This window comes from Xiphophorus couchianus, chromosome 23, assembly GCF_001444195.1.
Source record: "Xiphophorus couchianus chromosome 23, X_couchianus-1.0, whole genome shotgun sequence".
NCBI classification, from domain to species: domain Eukaryota; kingdom Metazoa; phylum Chordata; class Actinopteri; order Cyprinodontiformes; family Poeciliidae; genus Xiphophorus; species Xiphophorus couchianus.
The window spans coordinates 21,211,690-21,223,315 of record NC_040250.1 but is presented as its reverse complement, the minus strand read 5'-3'; positions in this window follow the sequence as shown (position 1 = coordinate 21,223,315).

The window sequence follows — 11,626 nt, the reverse complement described above, 5'->3', positions numbered from 1 at the left end:
TGGCTGATTTAGGTTTGATGCAACCTTTTTATTTTATCAACAGGATATTTCTGCCACCTGCCCAACAACCACTGACAGCAACCAGCCCCTTCACAGATAAGCTAGTATGCATGTATGTAACCTATCTACAGTATGTGTGCATAGAAAACATTCAAAAAGCTGAGTAGCAATTATATTGATATAATAATTGCTGAATTGTATTTTCTTATGCTTAGACAGTTTCACAGAGTGCAACTGATGTGCCACACGTAGTTTGCAGCTATAGCTAATTTTCTACTCTTGCCCCTTAGTTATAATTCTACATAACAAAAATAAATAGTAGCCCTCGGTAAAACTACAACATCAGCACAATGCATTTAGAGAAATAAACACACCTTAATGACACACATACTGATCAAAAAGGACCTCCAAATCACCATGGTTACATTATTATCAGATTTAAAAAGGGGTTAATTGCTGTACTGCTAAAATCTTACCAAGTGTTATTCAGAGGGGTGTGAATAATTTTGGAGATCCTATAGTGTAAGCAACACAAAGACATATTTTGTAAGCTGTGGTTAATTTTACATTGTTTTACTATAAACTGAAAGATGCCTGACTCATTTATAAGAAACAAACAAATAGAAATAACTATCCATTAAGTATAAGTCCTTAATGTACAACCACTGCTGAGATTTGACACTAAGTATTTGCTTTGTTTTAGGATAAGACATTGATTTAATATGCATTGGTCTATCTAACTGTGCCATGTTATACCTATAGGGACTGGTTTGAAAAAAACTCAATCTCGATGCAGCGAGTCAATGACCTGAAGCGCTGCTCCAGGTTGTGCAGATACTACTTGGAGAAGAAAGAGACGGATGCCGTGCTTTTATTCATATTCTAACGAGCCTCAACAAGGCACCTTCAAACCTAATCAAAGTTGCTCGGGATGAACTTTTCTGGTATGTGTGCAGATTACCAAGAAATACTCACAGCCAGAGGTTGGATGTATGGACTCAGCAGAGCTTGCACAAAGGCAAGCTGTGGAAGATTTGACTTAAAACTTAGCGCCTTAAAAAAATCATTCAGAATCTTTTGAGTTTTTTCAAGTGCATAATTCTTTTTTACTGAAGATAGCACATTTAAAAACGCCAACAGTGACCAAAGTTCTGTATAGACAGTACAAGAATGACATCAAAGTACAGAAAAATGCAAAATATTCGACAAATAATAAAAAGATCAAAGCAAAAGTATCTGTCATGCTGTATTACAAAGCCAGTGAGTGCAGAATGGTTTTTAGATTCATCTAAAAACCAGCCTGATGCTTCACACATCTAAATGCAACTAATCATTGTATCTAACAGATCTATGGGGCACCTAGATGCTAAATATGTCCCCAGGAGTTTGCTCAGTACCTTAAATGTCAACAACAAAACTTTAAAATCAATTCTAAAGGAAACAGTAAATGGTAAATGGCTTGTACTTGTATAGCGCTTTATCAAGTCTTTCATACTAGAGTCAGTCATTCACTCACATTCTGCATGCAAGCTACTGGATAGTAGCCACAGCTGCCCTGGAGCAGTCTGAGAAAAGTGAGGCTACCATGCACTGGTGCCACTGGGCCCTCTGACCACCACCGGCATGCAGGGCGGGTGAAGTGTCTTGTCCGAGAACACAGCGACACAGGTGGGCGGAGTGGGGATCGAACCAGCAACCCACCAAATTTTAGGGCGAAGAGAAGCAATTTGTTTCTATTTTCTCCTATTACAACCAAAAAGCATTATGCGTTGAATTAGAAGTTTATGTGGTGGACCAATGGCAAATAATCTTAAAGTGTGGCATCGGTTTGTATTCGGCCACCCTGGGGTCACCACCTTGTAGAAACATTTTTACTGCAGTTACAGAAGCAAGCGGTCGGAGAGATGTCTGCGTCAGCTTTCCCATCTGCAGAGTGAAAGGTTTGCTGATTCTTTTGTACAAAATAAGATCACTCAAACTGGATGGGGAGCCCCTGTGAAAAGCTCTATTCAAGTGTTGCCAGAGAGCTTCACTTGGATTTAGGTCTGAACTTTGACGAGGTCATTAAAACACATGAATATACTTTGATCTAAACCGTTCCACCGGAGCACTGGCTTGATGTTTAAAGTTGTAAGTTTTAGAGGAGAACCTCCTCCGCACTCGCAGTTCTTTTAACCCTCTTTCCTCCAACATTGCCCTGGATTTAGCTTCATCCGTCTTGTCGTGAACTCTTATCAGCCTCGCTGTGTTCAGGGTGACGTGAAAGTTGGTTTTAGACCACACTCAGCGCTTCTCAAATAAGTTCAGTGTTGGTTTCTCCTTTCACGTGTTTGCTGTGTCTTCTAAATAGATTGAAGGAGACTGAAAACGTGATTTGTTTTTACGCCTTTCTTTCAACAATGTCTTTCTTTACTAGTGTTCTCTGACGAACCTCTGAAAGCCCTCAGAGTACACAAGTATTTAGGCAAAAATCTAATTACACAAACGTAGCCTTCAATACTGAGGTTTTACAACAACAAAATTCAAAATAATTTTCCCTCTACTGCATAGTTACACTCAACTTAATGAAACAAATTGAACTTTATGGTTGTAAACAGAACATTTGAGAACAAGCAATAAGTATGATTTATTTAAAAAAAAGCACTCTAGCATCTGGGATATTGATCTCTATAGGGTGCTCTACCAGTGCTCTCTTCTAAGGTTGCTTTGCGATTGTGACATACAATTAGTCTTTGTGTTTTTTCTTGTCTTTAAAGCAGAACTGTTTGGGTTGAGTAATGGTTGGCCTGTAAAGTTCTCTCCTTCAGCGTTCCCCACAGCACCGATGACACTGAAAACCAAGCAGCTTGAGAGCGGTGCTGTGAGTTTTGTGCTAGGGCCACAATCACTCTTATCTCGGTTAAAACAAGGCTCTGATTCACCCACAGATTTTCTTATCTCAGAGGCCTTTTCATTTAGGTATGTGATAAACCAATCAGACATGTTAGATCATACTAAATGCCACAGGGCTCAGATGACTCTGGGCACTTTGTATGTGGGGGCCATCACTTTTGACTGTTGTGAATTACACAGGGACTGAACTGAAACAGGAGGAAAATGTCATTTTCTTCCATGAACCTGGCATTTAAAAACCTGAAAGATTAACAGCTGAAGCTCCAATGTTCCTCAGTCTCCTTCCTCAACTCACCACATGAAAAAGAAAAGTGCTGTCATGTGATGTCTGCTTCTCCAAGCTCCCTGACGCAGATGTGACGTCACCGACAGCTGAATGGGTGCCTTTGACTGCTGGGTGGGGGGATAGTAGGCTTTGCATCAATAACATCAGTCGCCACCAGTGCCAGGGGGACTTATCAGCCCCCATTTGAAGGCTGGAAAAATCTTTTCCCTTGTCAAGAGCCGTAGGGACTTTTCCTCTTCTCAGCGTTAATGTTATTCCCTGAACACTAAAGCTTGTTCAGATCAATCACTCTACCTGAAGGGATTTTCCTGTTTTACGCTCACGTTGTGGGTGTCATTACCAAGAGAATCATAAGAGAAAAACAGCAGGCTTGGCGACAGAACGCAATTTCTTCCATCCATCCACCCATCCATCGTCTTTACCCGTTCATCCTTGTAGGTACTCGAGCCAAGCAGGGGACAAGATGCACAATGTTTTGAGTTTTACAATTTTGGTCATAGGGGGAGCTATAGAGTTCAAAAGTGTAGATCTGTAGAACACCTTGATTGATTTGCACTAAATGCGGGATAGATGTTGAAAACTGCACCACAAGGCCATACTTTGAATGTGATGTTTGAATGTTTGAAGTGGAAGTGGCTGCTATCTCACCTTTGACCTGTGAATTCAGTGAACATTTTGTCAGTCATATAGAATTTCAACTCCTAGGGATGGAGGAAAATTTACCTAATTTGACCACTAGGTGGTGTGGCGAAGATAACAGTTGTTCTTTACAAATTTCCTCCACAACTGCTAGATGTGTAGACTGATATTTATTTCCCACGTTTCTTGAATCATGCTTAATCTACGGAGCCCTCCAGGGGACATGGGATTTTTTTTTCTTTTGGTCAGTCCTTGCAAAGTTTGGATCATGATAATCAAAATGGAATAAATCGATATGTGACAGAACAAAGAAGTGGTTTGGAGTTGATTGATACACGGACAGATGAGATTCCCCGAATTAACCCAGTGCGGCCCTTTACCATCATTAGTTTGCCGTGTTTTATAATAATTAAACGTGTTTATTATTATTAAGTCTTTGGTGCGAAAAACTGATTGAAAGTTAATTTATTCACTGCATGTTTATGTCTGTTAAGGTTGAGATGGAACTCAACATGAAAACGGCCCTTTAGACAACCAGCGCAACAGAGACACAATCAAAACTGTCAGATGATTTATTACCCGCGATAATAACTCAAAAATAGTCCAAATTAGGATGTATTTTTATTTCTTTCCTACTTACTGAAAGTTTCTGTTTATATCATAGGTTTGTGGTGCCTTTCTATCCTAAAGAAAAATATATAAAACTTCAGATATTTCACAACGAGATATTAACATTTATGGAAAAACCTCACATGACCTTATATTAAAGCAGGAAGTACGACGCCCAACGTAAGAAAGGCTTACAGTATTCAAGTATGCCGCATGAACCGATCAGTACAGTATTGTGAGGGAACGCAAGAGAAAAAAAAAATCCCCATGTCGGCTGGAGGGCTCCGTAGTTTTCTGCCTGTCCAGTACCAAGGGGTGCTAAATGTGGGTAAAATGTATAGTGGCACAATTTTTTAAATGGATTTTCATAAGACATATTGGGTATTTTCAGGATACAATCCTGAGAGATTACATTATCAATATGGTAGAAACTGGTTAAAGTGGTCATGGCTTATGAGCAAAAATTTACGTCTTACCTTTCAACTCTGGAAACATTCACTAAAAGTCACTCCTGTAATCTAGAGAGCTTTGTTCAGAAGAGGTTTTTAAGGCAAGCAGATGTACCTCACATCTGTTTGGCCAAACATCTTGAAATGTGGCATACTTAGGCAGCCAACAACTCAGGAAATTGCAATAATATGATTTTACATATTTATCTGAAAATATATTGGTTATTGGTTGATGCATTCAGGAACTTTTGTGAATTTATTCATTTCGGTCAACATGAAAGTGTACAAAAAGTCAGTAAATTTCTTATTGAAAAAAACATTTAATCAAGGGACAATAAAGGGACATGATTCCTGATCATCTGAGAGGAGTTGATTTTTTGATGAATTAAGGATTATCTACAAATTCTTTGCTTAAAGTTGTATTAATGTTTTTGATCCATATCTAAAGATGGCCTTTAATGTGAATTAATGCTATATACAGAAACTATGTTGATTAATGTGTGTTTTGCTGGTGAACAAAATGCTAGAGGGACATTTGCTGCAGAGACATTCCATCTTGGATTGCTGCTAATTAATCTCATTTAACCCAGCTTCCAGTCCTATTTGTCCTCAAAAAGCCACTGATAAGAAATTCATTATTTTCACTTTGTTGGGATGTTTCCCAGAACAGCTTCAGGACCACCAGGTTGAACTAATATACCTCAGAAACAAGATGTTTACCTGTCTGCAGCTGTTAAATGAAGGTTAATAGTTTCCTTCAAGACATGCTGTTGTCCTCTAAATGTTCCATACTAGGATAATTGCTAACTGCATGCTTCCTACTCAGTAGTGCAATGAAGGTTTAAGAGAATCTAAACATTTTATAGGTTTTCGATGGATTTAGAGTTTACATCTGATGTGTTTCTCTTTAGTCAGTCACAAATCTTCACAGTTCCTCAAACCTCAGATTGAACCCAAACCCTTCAAGTTTTAAAACAGAATAAAAGCTATAAAATACTACTGACTGTTTTATAAAACGTGTAAGTTTTCTAAAATAAGAACGATAGACTTTCATGAGTTATGAGTCAAATAATGTAATGATTGTATTGTTATGTGTGCTGTAATCACCATTTTTATTTTTATGGTTTGTGCATCGCAGATATTTTGAATTTATTTCATTGGTTTAAGCTATCAGTGGAATTTATTTGTATCTTTTTTTTTTCATAAAACAGCCATGATGTGAGACACACAACAACTAAAGGGATAGTTTATAATTTCTTCCCTTGACTTTGTTTTGTGAATGGAGGTTGTATAGTGAATATCTCATTAGTCAGTATTTTTACTTGTAGTACATTTTATTCAGAGGAATATCAAAGTCCTGTATTGAGAAAGTCTCTTAGTGAAACTGGAAACGTCTCGGGTTTGGCCCAAATAACAAGCAAACAGAAATTGTTCCAAAAAATAAATTAAAAATCAGCAAACACCCCGAACAGGTTTCCAGTCGATCACAGGTTAGGACTGGACAACATACTTCTGCGACTGTCTCTAATTTGCACTGGGTCTAAATTATACAATGGAGTAAAAAAAAATATTCACCTTCTTCCTGATTGCCTATTTCTTTGGATGTATGTCTCACTTCAGTTTTTCAAAAAAAAAACAAACTGAAATATTAATCAAAGACAACACAAGTACATGTAAAATGCAGTTTTTGATTAACTGGCTTAATGTCAAAGGAAGAGGAAAAAAAACAAACTGACATGGTCATTTTTTTTTAGCTTATGTTTGCACGGCTGGACGGATTAACACTGAACAGGGCTTAAGACTACAGAGCACGCAAGAAACATTGGTGTAATCCGGTGATTCAAAACTTGTGAAACCATGATTTTTAAGACAGTTGTAAACCCTAATTAAGAACAGCATAAAATGGCTAATGAAACCAAACATTAATGTCATTCATTTCCTAGATTAAATATTGCCAACTCCTAACCTGGACTGCAGGGGCATCAGAATGCACATGTTTTTGTTTCATGCTTCAAGAACTTTTTGCAATCATCCAGCCTCCAGTTACCGATTACCCATCTGAGCATTTTAATCCAGACATTGGTAACATTCTCCTAAACAAAACTTAGCAGAGGCTCACAGTTATTCCTCTGAAGCCTAGATGCTTTTTGGAAAAGAAGAGCCAACCATGACGTCATGGGCGGAGAGGCAAAAAAACCAAACATGCAACTATTTCTTTTATGTTTCCTACATTTCATTCACTGTAAAGGCAATGACAAATCTCTGTGTTATATTTGCTAAGAAGAAAATCAGCCCTGAAGGCTTAAATACTGTTTTTTTGTAGTCATAGAGTGGAGGTGAGTAAGATAAGTGTTTAATGGGTTTCTTTTCTACATTCCAAGCTTTTGTTGCACTTGTCGGCACAACTGAAAAAATCCTGCATACAGAATTAGACCATCTGGTGTTAAAATGAGACTTGATTTGATACTTGAAAAATGAAGTGATTACTACAGTAACTCCCTAAATGTAACGTTATTAAAGCTGGAGGCAAGCAAATGTTTTTATTAATGCTGCACATTAATATATATGACACACTCTCACATTTGTCCACACATATTTAGAAACTGTAACTACTTCACAGTGCAACAGTCCTAAGAACGGCTGTAAGTGGCATAATGAGAAGTACTGTTGTATTGATGCGCTGAAGGCAGAGTGTGTGAAAGAGCAGAAGCTTCTTAAAGAGACAGAGGCCCAATTTCAAGGCGTCAAATTACAGGAAAATTTTGTCATGTTTAATTTACACAAGATTTTTGTAACAAGTGGAAAATACATAATTGTTACGGCCCCTGGCCTCTTGAGGCTGTGCAGGCTTTGTTTTTTTCTATTATGCAGGATCAACTGTGCGGGCACAGCTTTCTGATTGGCTGTCTAGTAGCTGCAGGAGAGCAGCCACCCCATTGGAGCAACAAAGCCAATCAGATGGTGATGAGACCCACCTGCATCATATAAAAGACGTCTGAGTTCATTCCTCCAGTGGGGCAGCTAGAGGGAAGAGGTTGTGTAAAGCTGACCCCCACCTTCCGTGTTTGGTGACTGTCTTGGACAGTTTGGACAATTTTGTTCTTGCTTCTTTTGTTAAGTAGTGAAGCTGCTTTAGATAACCCTTGAACAAGCTAGAGGCTTGTGTTTGGGAGGTTTTTGGTGCTCCCCTTTGTTCTTTCTTTTGGTTGCTTTGAGTTACTTTAGACTGATGTGTTTGCACATCTTGTTATTTAATTTGCACTCAGTGATTTCTGCATTTGTTGGTCCTTTACTTTTGTTTAATTGGGCTAAGTTGTGTTTTGTTTTGGTTCTGTGAAAACCTTCATTTTGTAATAAATCATTTTTTCATTCCACTTTTTTCTCTGGACTCATTTTATGTTACTGCCTCTGGACCCCTAGACCATGGGGGTGTAACATAAGTGGGGGCTCGTCCGGGATTACTCGTTGAGAGGATCCCTCTGTTCAGAGTTAAAAGAGGAACACCTTTGGTTGTCTGTATCCAGCGACTATGTCAGTTGCATTCAGTCTGGAGCACTTTTTAGCCGATCCCTCTCTTGCGCTTATTGATAGCTGCCGCAAGAATGAATTGCTGCAAATTGTGGAGCACTTTCAGCTGCAGGTCCCAAAACAGGTCCTTAAAGGTGACCTAAAGGCTCTGATAGTGGATAAGTTGGTGGAAATTGGGGTGATCAAAAAGCCTGATCTGCCTGAGGCTGCTGTGGTGCCTAGCCAAGAGACCTTGTCTGTGGAGGACCTCAAAGATGGTCCTAGTGTGGAGGCAGCAGTGAGTGACTGGGGGAAGACACCTCGCACACTCCCTCGCTATGATCCACTGTCTTCTGTGAGTTCAGAAGGACGAGATGGAGCTCGTTTGAAGGTGCGGTTGGCACGTCTCCAAATGGAGGCTGAGGAAAAAGCCCAGGACAGAAGAGCTCAGCTGGAGCTTGAGGTCAGGAGACTGGAAATAGAGGCTGATAAAGCTATAAAGCTGCGCAAACTTGAGCTGGAGGCCCAGACTCGAGCACCCTCTGCCTCTGTCACACCCGGTTCCACCTCCATGTCTGCTATGCCTTTCGACATCAGTAAGTGTATTTCTTTAGTACCTGCTTTTAGAGAATCTGAGGTGGACACATACTTTGCAGCATTTGAACGCATTGCTGGCGCTTTGCAATGGCCTAGGGAAACCTGGCCACTCTTGTTACAATGTAAGTTTTCTGGTAAAGCTCAAGAGGTGTTGGCAGCGCTCCCTTTAAAAGATAGTTTAGACTATGATCTGGTTAAAGCTGCTGTCTTACAAGCCTATGAGTTGGTCCCAGAAGCTTATAGGCAGAAATTTCGACAGCAGAAGAAAACTACGGGACAAACGCATGTTGAGTTTGCCAGAGAGAAATCACTTCTCTTTGATAAGTGGTGTACTGCATCCAAGGTTAATAACTATGAGACATTACGTGAGCTAATATTGCTAGAAGACTTTAAGAAGTGCATTCCAGATCAGGTGGTGGTGTACCTCAATGAACAGAAGGTGACTACTTTGGCGTCTGCTGCTGTTCTGGCTGATGAGTATGCCCTTACCTATAAGTCATCCTTCACTTTTAATGAAAAGTCACATGTTAGCTCTGTACCACAGTCCCAGATGGTTAAAACCACCGTTCCGAAAGAAAGCCGTGAATGTTTCTATTGTCACAAACCTGGACATGTCATCGCTGATTGTTTAGCTTTAAAACGCAAAACACAGCCAAATTCCACACAAACTAAAGGTGTTGGTTTTGTGAAAAAAGAACCTCGTCATAAGAGCATTGGTTGTGGTCACAAGTTACCTGATCCCTGTTTTGTACCATTCATTTTCGATGGCTTAATCTCATTGACAGCTGATCCCTCTGATTTGAAGCCAGTACGTATCCTGAGAGACACTGGAGGTTCCCAGTCAGTCATTCTCGCAAATGTCTTACCTTTCTCACATGAGAGCACATGTGGTTACAACTCTGTTCTGAGGGGGATAGAGATGGGCTACGCTCCAAAACCAGTCCACAGAGTTTACGTAAAATCCAAACTTGTCACCGGATTTTTCCCTGTTGCTGTCTGCCCAGAGTTACCCGTAGATGGGGTGGCTATGCTAATGGGAAATGACATTGCTGGAGGTTTAGTACTTCCCAGTCTGGAGGTTTTAGACAATCCTTTAGATCAGACAACCCCAGACTCTTCAGACCCTGGGTTGTACCCAGCCTGTGCAGTCACCCGTGCACAAGCCCGCAAGGATCGGGATATTTCCATTTCTGATTCTGTGTTGTCTCCATTTTCTAGTGAGGGTGATGCACAAACCAAAAGTAACAACATGATGTTACTTCCAGATTTGGTGGAGCTGGAGGAGCCTTGTCCACTCTTGGAGAAAGCATCCATCCCCCTGACCAGACAACACTTGTCATCTGCTCAACAAGCTGATAAAACATTACAAAGATGTTTCAAGAATGTGGTGAGTGCTGAACAAGCCAATAAAAAGAAACTAGGTGTCTTAAAGCGTCGATGGTCTTCATCATTTGTAGGAAGCTCAGACAGGTGTAAGGTTAAGCAGTCATACCACCCCCGACCTGCACTCAAACCTAATGGTGTTTGTGCTCGAGTTGCAGTCAGAACTCCACTAAAAGTGGATGGGCTGAACAATACTGGTGGTCTAGGAACAAATGATCTCATCTGTTCTAGTCCTTCTCTTACTCCTGTCAATGCCAACACTGTGGCAATAAATGGCTATCCTACACCAAAAACAAAACTTGAGCGACATATTCTTTGTCACACACCAGTACTAGCTGCACCTGATCTGACCCGACCTTTCAAGCTGGAGGTGGATGCCAGCGCTGTTGGGGCTGGTGCAGTGCTAATACAGGAAGATTTGCAGGGTTTAGATCATCCTGTTTGCTATTTCTCTCGCAAGTTCAACAAACATCAACTGAACTATTCCACCATTGAAAAAGAAACCTTGGCTCTGTTGTTGGCTCTTCAGCACTTTCATGTTTACCTTGGTTCCAGTAATTTACCGATTGATGTATTCACAGATCATAATCCACTAGTATTTCTTTCTCGCATGTATAACCACAACCAGCGCCTTATGCGGTGGGCATTACTGTTGCAAGAATACCACCTAAATATTCGGCATAAGAAAGGGGCAGAAAATGTTCTTGCAGATGGCCTGTCCAGGATGTGAGTATTCTTTTTTTTGTAATTTAAGGGGGGGGAGTTTTACGGCCCCTGGCCTCTTGAGGCTGTGCAGGCTTTGTTTTTTTCTATTATGCAGGATCAGCTGTGCGGGCACAGCTTTCTGATTGGCTGCCTAGTAGCTGCAGGAGAGCAGCCACCCCATTGGAGCAACAAAGCCAGTCAGATGGTGATGAGACCCACCTGCATCATATAAAAGACGTCTGAGTTCATTCCTCCAGTGGGGCAGCTAGAGGGAAGAGGTTGTGTAAAGCTGACCCCCACCTTCCGTGTTTGGTGACTGTCTTGGACAGTTTGGACAATTTTGTTCTTGCTTCTTTTGTTAAGTAGTGAAGCTGCTTTAGATAACCCTTGAACAAGCTAGAGGCTTGTGTTTGGGAGGTTTTTGGTGCTCCCCTTTGTTCTTTCTTTTGGTTGCTTTGAGTTACTTTAGACTGATGTGTTTGCACATCTTGTTATTTAATTTGCACTCAGTGATTTCTGCATTTGTTGGTCCTTTACTTTTGTTTAATTGGGCTAAGTT